The sequence below is a fragment of the Tachyglossus aculeatus genome, chromosome 4 (genome assembly GCF_015852505.1).
Source record: "Tachyglossus aculeatus isolate mTacAcu1 chromosome 4, mTacAcu1.pri, whole genome shotgun sequence".
NCBI classification, from domain to species: Eukaryota; Metazoa; Chordata; class Mammalia; order Monotremata; family Tachyglossidae; genus Tachyglossus; species Tachyglossus aculeatus.
In genome coordinates, this window is record NC_052069.1 from 29,631,377 (window position 1) to 29,650,030 (window position 18,654).

The 18,654-nt window shown below is 43.2% G+C and overlaps 1 non-coding gene across 1 annotated transcript; it reads left to right on the top strand.

Moving 5' to 3' along the window:
- Nucleotides 1-11,943: 11,943 nt before the first annotated feature.
- On the top strand, nt 11,944-12,081 carry LOC119927607. Its single transcript, XR_005450594.1, has one exon. It is a non-coding gene; the product is annotated as a small nucleolar RNA SNORA7 (small nucleolar RNA).
- Nucleotides 12,082-18,654: the final 6,573 nt, after the last annotated feature.

Genomic DNA, 18,654 nt, shown 5'->3' on the forward strand with positions numbered 1-18,654 from the left:
TATGAACTTCTCCTTTCCCGAGACTTCTATGAGATATTTTTAAAATTAGCAAAATGATGAATTAAAGTTTCACCTCTTCTGCAAATTCTATGGCGGAGGTGGCGATGCTTAAAGTTGAAAGAGCCCCCAATTTTTTTTTTTAATTGTCTAATCAATGGTTGGCTAAATTAACTTAGTTAAGGTTTTATTTCTGTTCCACTTGAGGGATTCATCAACAAATGAGAGGGGAAAAGTGATTTAAACCAATTTAAATCTAGATTCAGTGAACATTAGGGGCTGAAAAGTATTTAACAGGAGAAGTGTAGAATATCATTTTCTGGAGCTCTCTGAAGGCAGAGCTAAAGAGGATGATATAATATCTTGAGCTATCTTCTATGTGTTTGGATTCTATTATTTTCTGGTAATGCTTTCTTCTAGACTTTGAGCCCTCTGTAGACCAGGGACTGTGTCCGACCTGATTATCTTCCCAAGACCTTAGTACAGTGCTCTGCACACCGTAAGCGCTCAATAAATACGATTGAATGAATGAATGAATGACTCTTGTATCTGCCCCAGAACTTAGTTCAGTGCTTGGCACATAGTATGAGCTCAACACATACCACAATCATGGCCTAGTGGATAGAACGCAGGCCTGGGAGTAGGAAGGACCCGAGTTCTAATCCTAGCTCTACCACTTGTCTGCTGTGTGACCTTGGGCAAATCACTTCACTTCTCTGTGTCTCAGTTACCTCGTCTGTCAAATGGGGATTAAGACTGTGAGCCCCATCTGGGACAGGGACAGTGTCCAACCTGATTTGCTTGTATTTACCTCATTGCTTAGAACACTCTGGCACTTAGTAAGTGCTTAACAAATGTCACAGATTATTCTCCTTATTCATAATAATAATTATTATTACTGGAAGTAACCTGGAACAGGCTGGAATTCAACTCCAATAAAAGAACTGTAAGCTCATTTTGGGCAGGGAATATCTCTGTGTATTGTACTCTCCCAAGCACTTAGTACAGTGCTTTGCACACAGTAAGCACCCAATAAATACAACTTAATGAATGAATGAAACGTCCCAGAACAATTTCAATCAATCAATCAATCATATTTATTGAGCGCTTACTGTGTGCAGAGCACTGTACAAAGAGCTTGGGCAGTACAAGTTGGCAACATATAGAGACAGTCCCTATCCAACAGTGGGCTCCAATTTATTTATTTATATTAGTTTCTGTCTCCCCCTCTAGACTGTAAGCTCATTGTGGGCAGGGAACTTGACCTTTTATTGTTACATTGTAATAATAATAATAATAATGGCATTTGTTAAGCACTGACTATGTGCAAAGCACTGTTCTAAGAGCTGGGGAGGTTACAAGGTGATCAGGTTGTCCCACGTGGGGCTCACAGTCTTCATCCCCATTTTACAGATGAGGTAACTGAGGCTCCTAGAAGTTAAGTGACTTGCCCAAGGTCACACAGCAGACATGTGGTAGAGCCGGGATACAAAGCCATGACCTCTGACTCCAAAGCCCGGGCTCTTTCCACTGAGCCACGCTGCTTCCCTCCCAAGCACTTATTATATTGCTCTGTATTCATTCATTCATTCAATCGTATTTATTGAGCACTTACAGTGTGCAGAGCACTGTACTAAGCGCTTGGGAAGTACAAGTTGGCAACATATAGAGACGGTCCCTACCCAACAGTGGGCTCACAGTCTAGAAGGGGGAGACAGAACAAAACAGCACATATTAACAAAATAAAATAATTAGAGTAAACATGTACAAATAAAATCTGCACACAGTGAGTGCTCAATAAGTATGATTGAGTGAATCATCATCATTATCAATCGTATTTATTGAGCACTTACTGTGTACAGAGCACTGTACTAAGCGCTTGGGAAGTACAAATTGGCAACATATAGAGACAGTCCCTACCCAGTCTAAAAGGAGGAGACAAAACCAAACATACTACAAAATAAAATAGAATAGATATGTACAATTAAAATAAATAAATAAATAGAGTAATAAATATGTACAAACATATATACAATGTACAAACATATATACATGAATGACTGAATGGTTCCAGTATGCACATTGTTTTATAGTCACTATGGCGGAGGCAGCAGCAGCAGTAGCCGCCACCCGCCCTCCACGTGGGCCCGGCCAAACCTCCAGGCCTTGCTCTGTCTTGGTCGCCCACAGCTGAGGTAGAAGCTGGAAGGGGCAGAAGCTCCTTCCCCTCCACACATCCGCCAAGCTAGCTCTCTTCCTCCCTTCAAAGCCCTACCGAGAGCTCACCTCCTCCAGGAGGCCTTCCCACACTGAGCCCCCTTTGTCCTCTCCTCCTCCCCATCCCCCCAACCCTACCTCCTTCCCCTCCCCACAGCACCTGCATATATGTTTATTACTCTATTTGACTTGTACATATTTACTATTCTATTTTTGTTGATGATGTGCATCTAACTTTATTCCCTTCCTTCCTCTCCCCCTCGTCCCCCTCTCCATCCCCCCCATTTTACCTCCTTCCCTTCCCCACAGCACCTGTATATATGTATATATATATATATTTGTACATATTTATTACTCTATTTATTTATTTATTTTATTTGAACATATCTATTCTATTTATTTTATTTTGTTAGTATGTTTGGTTTTGTTCTCTGTCTCCCCCTTTTAGACTGTGAGCCCACTGTTGGGTAGGGACTGTCTCTATATGTTGCCAATTTGTACTTCCCAAGCGCTTAGTACAGTGCTCTGCACATAGTAAGTGCTCAATAAATACGATTGATGATGATGATGATGATTTCTATTTATTCTGAAGACTTGACACGTCCACGTGTTTGGTTTTGTTGGCTGTCTCCCCCCTTCCAGACTGTGAGCCCGTTGTTGGGTAGGGACCGTCTCTATATGTTGCCGACTTGTACTTCCCAAGCGCTTAGTACGGTGCTCTGCACACTGTAAGCGCTCAATCAATATGATTGGATGAATGAATGAATGAAAAGCTGGAGCTGGAGGTAGGTTGGCAGCTCCATCTGTTACCCTCTGCTGTCAGGACAAGGCCCGCGAGCCTACAGGATGGGGAATTACAAGTGGCCGACCCGGGATTAGAATGTAGGACCTTCCTACTTCCAGGCCCAGGTTGTCCACATCCCTCCTCTGGCCTGGAACACCCGCTGTCTTCATATCCGACAGACAATTACTCTCCCGCTCTTCAAATCCTGTCAGTCCCACCTTCACAACATCACTCAAATCCACCCTTTCCTCTCCAACCAAACTGCTACCACGTTGATAAAATCACTCACCCTATCGCCCCTAGATTACTGCGTCAACCTCCTTTCTGACCTTCCAACCTCCCATCTCTCTCCACTCCAGTCCAAACTTCACTCCGCTGCCCAGATCATCTCTTCTACAAAAACGTTCAGGACATGTCATCCCCTTCCTCAAAAATCTCCAGTGGTTGCCCATCCACCTCCATATCCAACAAAAGCTCCTCACCAGTGGCTTTAAAGCAGTCCATCACCTTGCCCCCTCCTACCTCCCCTTGCTTCTCTCCTTCAATAACCCAGCCCGCCTACTTCGCTCTTCTAGTGCTACCATTCTCACTGTGCCCCGATCTTGCCCGTCTCACCGCGGACCCCTGGCCCACGTCCTCCCTCCGGCCTGGACCGCCCTCCCTCCTCAAATCCTACAGACAATTACTCTCCCCCACTTCAAAGCCTTATTGAAGGCCCGTCTCCTCCAAGAGGCTTTCATGGATAAGCCCCACTTTTCCTCATCTCCCACTCCCTTCTGCATCGTCTTACTTGCTCCCTTGGCTCACCCCACTGCCCCGTCCCCACCAGCCCCACAGCACTTACATATCCCGGGCTTTGGAGTCAGAGGTCATGGGTTCGAATCCTGGCTCCGCCACAGGTCTGCTGTGTGACCTTGGGCAAGTCACTTAACTCACTTAACTTCTCTAGAAGTCTTCTAGACTGTGAGCCCACTGTTGGGTAGGGACTGCCTCTATATGTTGCCAACTTGTACTTCCCAAGCGCTCAGTACAGTGCTCAGCACACAGTAAGCGCTCAATAAATATGACTGATTGATTCTCTAAGCCTCAGTGTAAAATGAGGATTAAGACTATGAGCCCCACATGGGACAACTTGATCCCATTGTATCCCCCCAACGCTTAGAACAGTGCTTTGCACATAGTAAGCGCTTAACAAATGCCATCATTATTATATCCCCCTCCCCATCCCCCCAGCCTTACCTCCTTCTCCTCCCCACAGCACCTGTATATATGTATATATGTTTGTATGTATTTACTACTTTATTTTATTTGTATATGTTAATTCTATTTATTTTATTTTGTTAATATGTTTTGTTTTGTTCTCTGTCTCCCCCTTTTAGACTGTGAGCCCACTGTTGGGTAGGGACTGTCTCTATATGTTGCCAACTTGTACTTCCCAAGCGCTTAGTACAGTGCTCTGCACACAGTAAGCGCTCAATAAATACAATTGAATGAATAAATGAATAAATGAATATTTCTGTCATCTTATTTATTTTTATTGATGTCTGCCTTCTCCTTTCTAGACTGTGAGCTCATTGTGGGCAGGGAATATCACTGTTTATTGTTGTATTGTAATAATAATAATAATAATGATAGTATTTGTTAAGTGCTTACTATGTGCAAAGCACTGCTCTAAGCACTGGGGGGATACAAGGTGTTCAGGTTGTCTCACGTGGGGCTCACAGTCTTAATCCCCATTTTACAGATGATGTAACTGAGGCACAGAGAAGTTAAGTGACTTGCCCAAAGTCACACAGCTGACAATTGGTGGAGCTGGGATTTGAGCCTGTGACCTCTGACTCCAAAGCCCGGGCTCTTTCCACTGAGCCACACTGCTTCTCTATCCCAAGCACTTAGTACAGTGCTCTGCACTTAATAAATTTGATTGAATGAATAAATGAATTAAAGGCACATCTCCCTCCAAGAGGCCTTCCCTGACTAAGCCCTCCTTTCCTCTTCTCCCACTCCCTTCTGCGTTGCCCTGGCTTGCTCCCTTTATTCGACCCCACTCCCAGCCCCACATTAATTGTTTACATGTCTATAACTTATTTATTTATATTCCTCTCTCCCTCTAGACTGTAAGCTTGCTGTGGCTGTAAGCTTGATGTGGGCAGGGAATGTATCTGCTATATTGTTATATTGTACTCGTGGCTCACTGGAAAGAGAAGCAGCGTGGCTCACTGGAAAGAGCATGGCCTTTGGAGTCAGAGTTCATGGGTTCAAATCCCGGCTCCGCCAGTTGTCAGCTGTGTGACTTTGGGCAAGTCACTTCACTTCTCTGGGCCTCAGTTCCCTCATCTGTAAAATGGGGATTAAGACTGTGAGCCCCCCATGGGACAACCTGATCACCTTGTAAACTCCCCAGGGCTTAGAACAGTGCTTTGCACATAGTAAGCGCTTAATAAATGCCATCATTATTATTATTATTATTACTCCCCCAAGCACTTAGTACAGTGCTCTGCACACTGTAAACTCTCAGTAAATACGATTGACTGACCGACTGACTTGTCCCCATGGCGGTCTGATCCAGGACTCTGTTTCCCCTTTCTACCCATGAAATACTCCCTCACTGCCCCTGCTTGCTGCCAGCGTTCTGGTTAGAAAAGACTTTTCCTCCCTTTCAGTCCTGCCTCCTGTTCTTCGGATCTTTCATTTTCACTTTGTTATCTGACTTGCAACTGTGTCCTGGACGTTTCCTCTCAACTTCAAGTATGATGATCAAGGAAGCAGCATGGCCTAGTGGAAAGAGTACGGGCTTGGGAGTCAGAGGAGGCATTTTCTACCCCGTTCTGCCACGCATCTGCTGTGTGACCTTGGATAAGCAACTTCACTTCTCTGGGCCTCAGTTACCTCATATGTAGAATGGGGACTAAGAGAATGTGAACCCCATGTGGGACAAGAACTGTTTCTGAGCCCTGTATCTGCCCCGTCACTTAGAACAGCGTTTGGCACATAATAAGCGTTTAAGAAATCCCACAAATATTAGCGGTTAAAAACATAAACAAAAACAAAAAAAAAAACCTTGGTTAATTTCTTTCCAATAAATTCAGGAAGGCTCTGAAAAGCAGGTGCTCTGCCACCACCAAAATAATAATAATAATGATGGTATTTGTTAAGATTTGCAAAGCACTGTTCTAAGCGCTGGGGAGGTTACAAGGTGATCAGGTTGTCCCATGGGGGGCTCACAGTTTTCATCCCCATTTTACAGATGAGGTAATTGAGGCACAGAGAAGTTAAGTGACTTGCCCAGAGTCACCCAGCTGACAATTGGTGGAGCCGGGGTTTGAACCCATGGCCTCTGACTCCAAAGTTCGTGCTCTTTTCACTGGCCATGCTGCTTCCCTACCAAAAAAAGCAATTGAGACCATAGAGTTAAAAGACAAGTCATTTCTGGGTCATATATCCCCAGTAGCCCCTTCTATCCGACAGAAAGGAATAAATTCCTTTTTTCCTTATTCATTTAATCTACTTTTAGTAGAATGTGAGTTCCATTGGATCTGATGGGATAGTCTAATCTTCTTAAGTAGGATTTCAAAAGCTACATTATCGGCAATAAATATATTGGTTTCTATGCAGCAGATCAGTGAATGACATGATAGGTCATTACAGCTAACGTACTTCTTTAGGTAGAGTTGGTCTTTCAAAAATAAAAATGTAAAAAGTACTTTGGTTCTTAATGGGATTATTTAGAACCTGATTTAGCTCACTCTACACTGTAAGCAAATTATGTGCAGGGGCTGTGTCCACTAATTCTGTTGCATTGTACTCTTCCACATGCTTAGTACAGTGCTCTGCATATAGTAAATACTCAATAAGTACCTTTGAATGATTGAGTCTCAGAGCAAATTCAGTTAAACTAACATACATTATTATTATTTTTGTACTTCTATCACTTGTATCTTTTAGACCCCGAGCCCACTGCTGGGTAGGGACTGTCTCTATATGTTACCAACTTGTACTTCCCAAGCGCTTAGTACAGTGCTCTGCACAGAGTAAGTGCTCAATAAATACGATTGATGATGATGATGACAGCACAATGAAGGCAAATGCTCTTGGGTATATTTAACTTTATCTTATTTTATAATCATGTATAACTTTGTGCTGATTTTTGAAAATAAGGAATATACTTATCAATGTCCCAACATCATCCCTCGCTTTGATAAATCAAGTAGCATGAATTAGACCAAGGAAGAGAAGGATGAGAATTTTGCATCAGGTAAATCATACACACAATCAAAAATGCATATTGGCAGCACAGAGATAAAAGCTGCGACAAAATTCTGCTACATAGGCAGCACACTGACCCACCAGGGACAGAGAAGAAAGCGGGAGACTAAATCAAGAAGACCAGTCCATCTTTTGGGAGATTGTCCAACAGGGGAAGCAGCAGCTACTACAGAGCTGTAGTGTTATCCGACCTTCTCTACAACTGTGAGACCTGACACACACGGACAATGCATCCGGCTTCTTGAGCAATTCCACAAGTGTCAAATAGCCAGACGAGATCACGAACGGTGTCTTTCTGAAACGCCTTCCTACCACTGAAGTTATACTTACCCTAACGCAGTCACGTCTGGCGGGACACTTTAGGAGCATGAAGAACTGCAGGATGCCCAAACAGCTGTTGTATGGCCAGCTGAAGTTGGGAAACTGGAAGCTGAGGAAGCATTGCAAGGACAAAGTAAAACAAAGTTTAAGACAATACTGCTTCCCAGTCAAAAACTTGGATATAACTGCTGAGAGTAGACCAGCAAGAAGTACCCTTATCAATAATAATAATAATAATGGGATTAAGCGCTTAACTACGTGCCAGGCACTATACTAATCGCTGGGGTGGATACAAGCAGATGAGGTTGGACAGAGTTCCTGTCCCACGTGGGGCTCACAGTCTCAATCCCCATTTTCCAGATGAGGTTAACTGAGGCTCAGAGAAGTGAAGTGACTTGCCCAAGGTCACACAGCAGAAAAGTGCTCCTACTATAACCAGCCCGCCCACTTCGCTCCTCTATCGCCAACCTTCTCACTGTATCTCAATCTCGTCCAGCTCGCCACCAACTTCTCACCTATATCCTGCCTCGACGATTGATCAAAAGAGCAATCGATTGATCAGTGAGGTGAGATAGATGGGACAAACAGACTGAGAGCTTCAAAGCTGATGGGAAGGAGTTTCTTCTTGACGCAGAGGTGGATGGGCAGCCATTGAAGGTTGTTGAGGAGTGGGAAGACGTGAACTAAACGAGGAGGTGAGAAAGGAGTCTGATGCGGTATTCATTCATTCATTCAATCGTATTTATTGAGCACTTACTGTGTGCAGAGCACTGTACTAAGTGCTTGGGAAGTACAAGTTGGTAACATGTAGAGATGGCCCCTACCCAACAACGGGCTTACAGTCTAGAGGGGGGAGACAGACAACAAAACAAAACAATTAACAAAATAAATAGAATAGTAAGTACGTACAAGATATACATATCCTTAAGGCAGGTAGTCTTAGCGGTAGTCAGGTGGGGTAGGATAATAATAATAATAATAATAATAATAATAATAATAATGACATTTATTTAGTGCTTACTATGTGCAAAGCACTGTACTAAGTGCTGGATAAGTGCTTGGATCAACGTGGTAGTAGTTTGGACGGAGAAAATAAGGTGGATTTTAGCATTGTTGTGAATGAAGGTCGAACTGACAGGATTTGGTGACAGATTGACTATGTGGGTAGAAAGTGAGAGATGAGTTAAGGACAAGACCAAGGTTAAGGGATTGTGAGGGAGGAAGGATAGTAGTATTGTCTACAGTAATGGGAGACATTGAATATTCATTCATTCAATCAATCATATTTATTGAGCACTTAGTATGAGCAGATCACTGTACTAAGCACTTGGCAGAATACAATACAGCCATAAACAGAAACATTCCCTGCCCAAAATGAGTTTACAGTGTGGGTTTAATGAGAGATGAGTTGAGGGTAATTTTTAGGATATGGGCCTCGGAAACAAGGGAGAACGTTGGTGCTGTCTACAGGGATGGAAAAGTCAGGGGGAGAGTAGGATTTGACGGGGGAAGTTTGAAGTGACAGTGCAACATTCAAGCAGAGATGTCCTGAATGCAAGCAGAAATGCGAGATCGCAGAGAAGGAGAAAGATCATGGCTGGAGAATTAAAAGGAAAATTAAGTGTTCTGTGTTGAATAATTCAATGTTTTCTGAAATTACTCTTCTACAAGTACCCATGTAAAATGACAAATATAATCTGTTCCATTTGAGCAAGCCAGATATTATTTTTTTCACATCCTACCAATATGGAAAGTAACCAAACGTCTAAGAGAAAGCCAATAAAGAATATTGAAATTGCATTAACTGAAGATCAATTTGTACCCTACGTGACGTCAGTTAAGAAAGTAGAAATTCATTAAAAATTTTGGGCAACTAAAAGCATGGAGATGATAGTCTGAAGTATTTTGTTTTTTGTTTATTGGTTTCCTTAATGGAGCTGAGAATATCCAGATTTGGAATCAAGTTCGAGAGAAAGAGATGATTCGGAGACACCAGAGGTCTCATTCTAATCGTTTTAAAATATATCAATCAATCGTATTTATTGAGCGCTTACTGTGTGCAGAACACTGTACTAAGCGCTTGGGAAGTACAGTAGACTGAAATTTGTAGGTAAAAAGTATACCTTTAGCATCCAAAGGAAATACATTATTTCAGCCTTGAATTCTAACGAAGGGAAAGCTTGTTTTATTAGGAAAGGGAAGCATTAGCATTGCGGCCTTCCTTTCGAGACAGATGGGGAAAACAGCTTCCATTTATTCTCCTACCAGTTCCTCTGACGATAAGATGTGTCACTTTCTTCTTCTGTAACACCTACCAGAATCCGGAACAGTTCTCTGTTTAAAGGGACCAGTGTGCACGGGCCTGGGTTTGAGAAGCAGCACGGCCTCGGAGTCAGAGGACCTGGGTTCTAATTATCATCATCGTCATCAGTTGTATTTATTGAGCGCTTACTATGTGCAGAGCACTGTACTAAGCGCTTGGGAAGTACAAATTGGCAACATATAGAGACAGTCCCTATCCAACAGTGGGCTCACAGTCTAGAAGGGGGAGACAGAGAACAAAACCAAACATACTAACAAAATAAAATAAATAGAATAGATATGTACAAGTAAAATAAATAAATAAATAAATAGAGTAATAAATATGTACAATATATACAATAAATATGTACAATATGTAATTCCCACTACACCATTCATCTGCCGCGCGACCTTGGGCAAATCACTCAACTTCTCCGTGTCTTAGTTACCTCATCTGTAAAGAAGGGATTAAAACCTCCTCCGTCCGATTTAGACATAACGTAAGCCCTATGTAGAACAGGGGATGTATCCAACCTGATTTCTTAGTTTCTACCCCAGCGCTTAGAAAAGTGCTTGACGCCTAGCAAGCGCTTAACAAATACCATAAAAAAGTAGAGTGGCCTAAAAAAATGTTGGGAGACCACAGAGGCAAAGAGGGGCAGGGGAACAGAGATTGGGGAGAAGGTTAAAGAGAGGGGGGCAAAAAGGGGGAAAGGCAAAAGAGAGAAGAGAGAAAGGACAGGAAGTGGGGGAAAGCGCTTAGTACAGCGCTCTGCGCACAGTAAGCGCTCAATAAATACGATTGAATGAAAATGAAGGTAACGGTAGTCACATCACTGGGAGCGGAGGGCAGCACTAAGGCCCGACCTTAACAGACTTGGGCTGACCTTGCCAGACTACTATCAAGCGCTTAATACGGTGCTCTGCACACAGTAAGCGCTCAATAAATACCATTGAATGAATGAATACCAGACAACAGAAGCCTCATGGGGGCCTGGGTGTCAGAAAGTCAGGGGTTCTAATCCTGGCTGTGTGACCTTGGGCAAGTCACTTCACTTCCCTGGGCCTCCGTTACCTCATCTATCAGAGGAGGAGGGTGGCTCAGTGGAAAGAGCACGGGCTTGGGAGTCAGAGGTCATGGGTTCTAATCCCGGCTCCACCACTTATCGGCTGTGTGACTTTGGGCAAGTCACTTCACTTCTCTGTGCCTCACGTACCTCAACTGCAAAATGGGGATTAGAGCTGTGAGCCCCACGTGGGACAACCTGATCGCCTTGTATCCCCCCAGCGCTTAGAACAGTGCTTTGCACATAGTAAGCACTTAACAAATACCATCATTATTATCTATAAAATGGGGATCGAGACTGTGAGCCCCACAAGGGACAGGGACTGTGTCCAACTCAATCAGCTTGTATCCACCCCAGCACTTAGTACAGGGTCTGACACTATAGTAAGCGCTTAACAAATACCATCATTATTATTACCACCGAAAGGCCAGTTATACTGGACTGTGGACCTCGGCCACCACAGACCACCACCAGAGCCAGTCCACCAATCAAGCGGTACTATTTATTGAGTACTTTACTGAGTACTTCCATTCATCATCATCATCATCATCAATCGTATTTATTGAGCGCTTACTATGTGCAGAGCACTGTACTAAGCGCTTGGGAAGTACAAATTGGCAACATATAGAGACAGTCCCTACCCAACAGTGGGCTCACAGTCTAAAAGGGGGAGACAGAGAACAAAACCAAACATATTAACAAAATAAAATAAATAGAATAGATATGTACAAATAAAATAAAATAGAGTAATAAATATGTACAAACATATATACATACATTCCTGTTGTATCAAACTCTCCCAAGCCCTTAGTGCATTGCGCTGCCCAAAGTAAGGGCTCAGTAAATACCACTGATTGATTGATTGATTAATTGAACATTGTAGTCAGCTCAGGGGAGTGATCAATAGGGTTAACAGATGAAATTCTTGCCCTCAAGAAGCTTACAATCTAGTGGAGGAGGTAGTGAAATAATTTACAGGTAGGTAGAAGAAACCTCTCAGGGTCACACCTGGAGAGTTTCCAGTACTCTACCAGTCTCGGCTATGGGAGGGAGAGTCAAGCGGAGGCATACCCATTCCATTCCTAGCTTGGGCAGCGGCTAGCGAGTGGAAGGCAATCTGCTACAAGTCAAAACTCACCCATGCTGGGCAGCAGCGGCTTGGGAGAGAGTCAAGGGTGGAGAATCAAGTTTACTGTGCAGAAGGAGGCAATGGTAAACCACTTCCCTATTTTTACCAAGAAAACTCTACGGATACGCCACCGGAACGACTGCAGACGGTGGTGGGATGTTCTGAGAGAGATGTGTCCACGCTGTCACTATGGGTCGAAAACGACCCAACAGCATAAGACAAGCACCACTATTGTCATTTTATTGTTCTAAATACTGTAGAATTCTACAAAGACATGTAAAGACTGTAGACAGAGGCTGAGAAGTTTAGTGGGATCACAGTGGGACTGACCCCACATCTATAATCATTTTTTTCTAAACTAAATCTATTTTCATTCAGTTCATTCAGTTGTATTTCCTGAGCTCTTACTGTGTGCAGAGCACCGTATTAATAATAATAATAATAATGGCATTTGTTAAGCGCTTACTGTGTGCAAAGCTCTGTTCTAAGCACTGGGGAGGTTACAAGGTGATCAGGTTGTCCCTCGTGGGGCTCACAGTCTTAATCCCCATTTTACAGATGAGGTAACTGAGGCATAGAGAAGTTAAGTGACTTGCCAAAGTCACACAGCTGACAATTGGCAGAGCCGGGATTTGAGTGCTGGGGAGAGAACAATACAGCAGTAAATAGACAAGTTCCCTGCTCCCAACGAGCTTACGGTCTAGAGGTAGGGAGATAGGTATGAGAAGCAGCATGGCTTAGTGGAAAGAGCACGGGCTTGGGAGTCAGAGGACGTGGGTTCTAATCCTGGCTCTGCCACATGTCTGCTGAATGGCCCTGGGGGAAGTCACTTCAATTCTCTGTGCCTCAGTTACCTCATCTGCAAAATGAGGATTAAAACTATGAATCCCACATAGGACAACTTGATTACCTTGTATCTACCTAAGCACTTGGAACAGTGCTTGCTACTTAGTAAGCGCTTAATAAATGTCATCATTATCAATATTATTATTAATATAAAAAACTTAAAGATATGTACATAAGTGCTGTGGGGTTCGAGGGGGGGAACAAAGGGAGCAAATAAGAGCAATGCAAAAAGGAATGCAAGAAGAGGAAAGGTGGGACACTTAGTCTGGGAAGACCCCTTGGAGGGGAGAGTAATTGTCTGTCAGATTTGAGGAGGGAAGGCATTCCAGGCCAGAGGCAGGACACGGGCCGGGGGTCAGCGGCGAGATAGGCGAGATAGAGGCACAGTGAAGAGGTTAGAATTAGAGAAGCGAAGTGTGACAACTCGTAAATTGTACTAAAGAACTGCCTCACATTGTGCGAAGAACATCCCCCAATCCTTCCAGTGAGTGATGTCCAAGTAGTTGGATAAAAACACGAGTTCTAGCAGAAATAGATGTAGGCCCCAAATTAAAGACGTATAAAGGCATGCTTGTTTGAAGATTTAACCATGTTTTCTTTCTATGATCTACTTGTAGAGATTGAACAATATAGTAATGGTGATCGTATTGAACAACTAAACATTTTATCATGTGATAAATTCATCATTAAAAATAAGTTGACCAGTCCCAGGCAATCGTGCTTTAAATGACTGCCGAGAAAGGATGAAACAATAGTTAAGCTCTATCATAAATTAATAGTAATTTTAATGTGTGATATGAGAAGCAGCATGGCTCAGTTGGAAAGAGTGCGGGCTTTGGAGTCAGAGATCATGGGTTCAAATCCCGGCTCCGCCAATTGTCAGCTGTTTGACTTTGGGCAAGTCTGAGCCTCAGTTCCCTCATCTGTAAAATGGGGATGAAGACTGTGAGCCCCCTGTGGGACAACCTGATCACCTTGTAACCTCCTCAGCACTTAGAACAATACTTTGCACATAGCGCTTAATAAATGCCATCATTATTATTATTATTATTACTAGATGTCGTGTGTTGGGATAGATTCATTACAATCAGACTGGACACAGTCCCGGCCCGACAGGGCTTCACAGTCCAAGGTGCAGAGAGAACAAGTATTAAATCTCCATTTTACAGTTGAGGAAACTGAGGTACAGAAAGGTTAAGTGACTTGCCTAATGCCACCTAGCAGATATGTAGCCAGGTTGAGATTAGAAGCCAGGCAGTAGCGGAGAAGCAGTGTGGCTCAGTGGAAAGAGCCCGGGCTTGGGAATCAGAGGTCTTGGGTTCTAATCCCAGCTCTGCCACTTGCCAGCTGTGTGACTTTCACTTGACTTCTCTGTGCCTCGGTTACCTCATCTGTAAAATGGGAATTAATACTGTAAGCCCTAATACTGTGAGCCCCACGTGGGACAACCTGATCACCTTGTTTCCCCCCCCCCCCCCAGCGCTTAGAACAGTGGTGTGCACATAGTAAGCACTTAACAAATGCCATCATTATTAATAGTATTTGTTAAGTGCTTACTGGGTTTGGAGCCCTGTACTAAGCGTTGGGAAAGAATAAATAGTTGAGAATTAGATCCGGTTCCTATCCCTCAGGGGGCTTTCATTCTAACAGTTCTCTTGAATCCTAGTCCTGAGTTCTTGCCACTAGGCTATCCTGCTCTTCTGTCTGCTGTATTTACCAATACTACATTCTTTTATGTCCGGTAAAAAGCCAAGGTAATTTAAGAAATGGACTGGTTCTACATCTAGAAGCTAGATTTTTCATCGCCGTCAACATACACTCATGTATCTTTACCACAGCTTGGGAAAATAACTTCATCTACTTAGATAAATGGCAGGACTATCAATAATCCTATCGGAACATTAACCAAAGAAACTCTGGCCAAATGGAAAAGATAAAAAAACAGTAGCAGATGGTAAATTCTGGAAAGTTTTTTAAGATTTGCAATGTGACTGCTGAATGAGTGTACAGAACAGCACATTTCATTCCCGGGGTGGAAAGATTATATCTTACTCATCCCGGGCTGATTGACTTATAAACTACTAATGGTCTAGGCATGAGCCATAGACTACATTTTTTAAAAGAAAACTATAAATTCACAATAGGCCAGATTCATTTTGACATACAAATATGAATCACAAGTCACATTCCTGAAAATTTCTCATCATCAGAATAACAAAAGCAATAACAAGAGGTGTTCGAAGCCCTCCTGACATCCCACCTTCTCCAACCAGACTTCACCAATTAACTCCCTGCACCCTAAGTGATATCAACCCATCAGCCACTTCTCTGGCATTGACATCTTTACATAATACCGTTCCTCTTTTGTATAGATGTGCAATAAATTCCACAGTCTATTATTTATTCTGATTATCCTATCCATCAGTCTATCAATCAACGGCATTTATTGAGTGATTACTGTGTTCAGAGCTCTGTACTAAGTAGTTGCTTTGGAGTCAGAGGTCATGGGTTCAAACCCCGGCTCCGCCAATTGTCAGCTGTGTGACTTTGGGCAAGTCACTTCACTTCTCTGGGCCTCAGTTACCTCATCTGCAAAATGGAGATTAAGACTGTGAACCCCCCCCGGGACAACCTGATCATCTTGTAACCTCCCCAGTGCTTAGGACAGTGCTTTGCACATAGTAAGTACTTAATAAATGCCATCATCATTATTATTAATATTAGTTGGGAGAGAGTACAAGACAGTGAGCCCTGAGTGGAACATTACCATTACCACTACTAAGCAGTCAGCAATAGGTATTGATCATACTGTGGGCAGAACACTCTACTAAGCCCTTGGGAGAGTACAATAATAATAATAATAATAATGAAGGCATTTATTAAGCGCTTACTATGTGCAAAGCACTGTTCTAAGCACTGGGGAGGTTACAAGATGATCAGGTTGTCCCACGGGGGGCCCACGTCATCCCCCGGGCCTGGAATGCCCTCCCTCTGCCCATCCGCCAAGCTAGCTCTCTTCCTCCCTTCAAGGCCCTGCTGAGAGCTCACCTCCTCCAGGAGGCCTTCCCAGACTGAGCCCCTTCCTTCCTCTCCCCCTCGTCCCCCTCTCCATCCCCCCATCTTACCTCCTTCCCTTCCCCACAGCACCTGTATATATGTATATGTGGTTGCACATATTTATTACTCTATTTATTTATTTATTTATTTATTTTACTTGTACATTTCTATCCTATTTATTTTATTTTGTTGGTATGTTTGGTTTTGTTCTCTGTCTCCCCCTTTTAGACTGTGAGCCCACTGTTGGGTAGGGACTGTCTCTATGTGTTGCCAATTTGTACTTCCCAAGCGCTTAGTACAGTGCTCTGCACATAGTAAGCGCTCAATAAATACGATTGATTGATTGATTGATTGATTGATTCATCCCCACTTTACAGTTGAGGTAACTGAGGCCCAGAGAAGTTAAGTGACTTGCCCAAAGTCACACAGCTGTCAATTGGCGGAGCCGGGGTTTGAACCCATGACCTCTGACTCCAAAGCCCGTGCTCTTTCCACTGAGCCACGCTACTTCTCTAGAATTAGTAGATATGATTCTCACCCTACCCAACAAATCTAAATGCTTTATAACAAAGAAAATTTCTAGAATCCATTCATCTTATGGTTTTCCCCCAGATTTAGGTGAAATATTTTGAAAGCCACATATAAGTTTACCACATATAAGGTTGATGATACTATTGACGGTGAAATTACATCCATGAATGGGTTTAATCATAGAAATACTCATACACTATTGCATTGGCCCTTCCCAAGTGCTTAGTACAGTGCTCTGCACATAGTAAGCACTCAATAAATACCATTGATTGATTGAATGATTGTAAACTATGTTCTTGAAGACACAGCACTGTGTTTTTCTGGCCCCTGCCTTTCAGATAAGCACTGCTCAGGCACCAAAGCTTAATCATTCGCTCAATCAATCAATCAATCACATTTATTGAATGTTTACTGTGTGTAGAACACTGTACTGAGGAGAGGAAAGGTATGTCCTCTTGCTAGCAGGGTGTGCTCTTGAGTTGGCGGGGGGAGGGAGGGAATTGTTGTTTTGTTCCTTAATAGTATTCGTTAAGTACTTACCATGTGCCTGCCAGTATACTAAGCACTGGGATAAATAAAAATTAATCAGCCTAGATACAGCCCATGTCCCAAGTGGGGCTCACAATCTTAATCCCCATTTTACGATGAGACAACTGAGGCACAGATAAGCTAAGTGACTTGTCCAAGGTCACAGAGCAGACAACAGGCTGACAAGAGACACAGCATGGCTCAACGGAAAGAGCATGGGTTTTTGAGTCAGAGGTCATGGATTCAAGTCCCAGCTCTGCCAACCATCAGTTGTGTGACTTTGGGCAAGTCACTTAACTTCTCTGTGCCTCAGTCACCTCATCCGTAAAATGGGGATTAAGACTGTGAGCCCCCCGTGGGACAACCTGATCACCTTGTAACCTCCCCAGCACTTAGAACAGTGCTTTGCACATAGTAAGCACTTAATAAATGCCATCATTATTATAACAGGCAGAGCTGGGATTAGAACCCAGGTCCTTTAGCTCCCAGCCCTGTGCTTTTTCCACTAGGCCACATTGCTTCTCACGTGTGTGTTTTCGTTTCTTGGTTTGCTTTCATTTGCTTCTTGTTTTTGCAAGAGCAGTGATCGTTTGTGCTCTCTTGCTCTAGCGGCACTCATGAGAAGATGGCTGATATTCATTCATTCACTCATTCATTCATTCAGTCATTTTTATTAAGCACTTGCTGTGCGCAGACCACTGTACTAAGCGCCTGGGAAAGTTCAACAATACAATAAAGAGTGACTGACAGGGGCAATGGGTGCAATCTGTGTACCTATTTTACCCCCTTCAAAACCCTACTGAAAGCTCACCTCCTCCAGGAGGCCTTCCCAGACTAAGTCCTCCTCTTCCTCTGCTCTCCTTCCCCTCCCCATCGCCCCGACTCGTTCCCTTTGCTCTACTCCCTTTCCCCGGCCCCGACAGCACTTGTGTAACAATGTACATATTTATAATTACAATTATATTTATTTTTACTAATGATGTGTATATATCTATAATTCTATTTACTTATAATGATGCCACTGATGCCTGTTTACTTGTATTAATGTCTCCCCCATTCGAGACTGTTAACCCCTTTATAGGCAGGGATTGCCTCTGTTGCTGAATTGTACTTCCCAAGCACTTAGTAGAGTGCTCTGCAAACAGTAAGCACTCAATAAATACGATCGAATGAATGAATGATCACAAACCTTATACCTCTGAGACTTCAAGAGCAGCAGACATGACTGTGTCCTCTGTCATGGATAAGCTATTATTGAGGCCGATACTCAGAATGGCTTAGTGTGGGCTGAGTTAGTCTTTTCCACTTTTTGTGAACATCATAGGAGAACCAACATATGAGAGACACCAAACGAACAAAAGAAGCTCACAAGGAACAATAACAGCCTCGTCAACAATGAAAGGATTCTTTTCCTATGTTAGCCAGGAGGCAGGATATTGGGGTCTGGAAGATGTGAAATGGAGGCAGAAGCTAAGGCTCATTGGACACCATCCTCATTTGACAAGACGGTTCCCTCCAGTTATCACCCCATATCCCTCCTATTGTTCCTCTCCAAACTCTTTGAGGTAGTTGTCTACACCTACTGCCTCCACTTCCTCTCCTCCAAATCT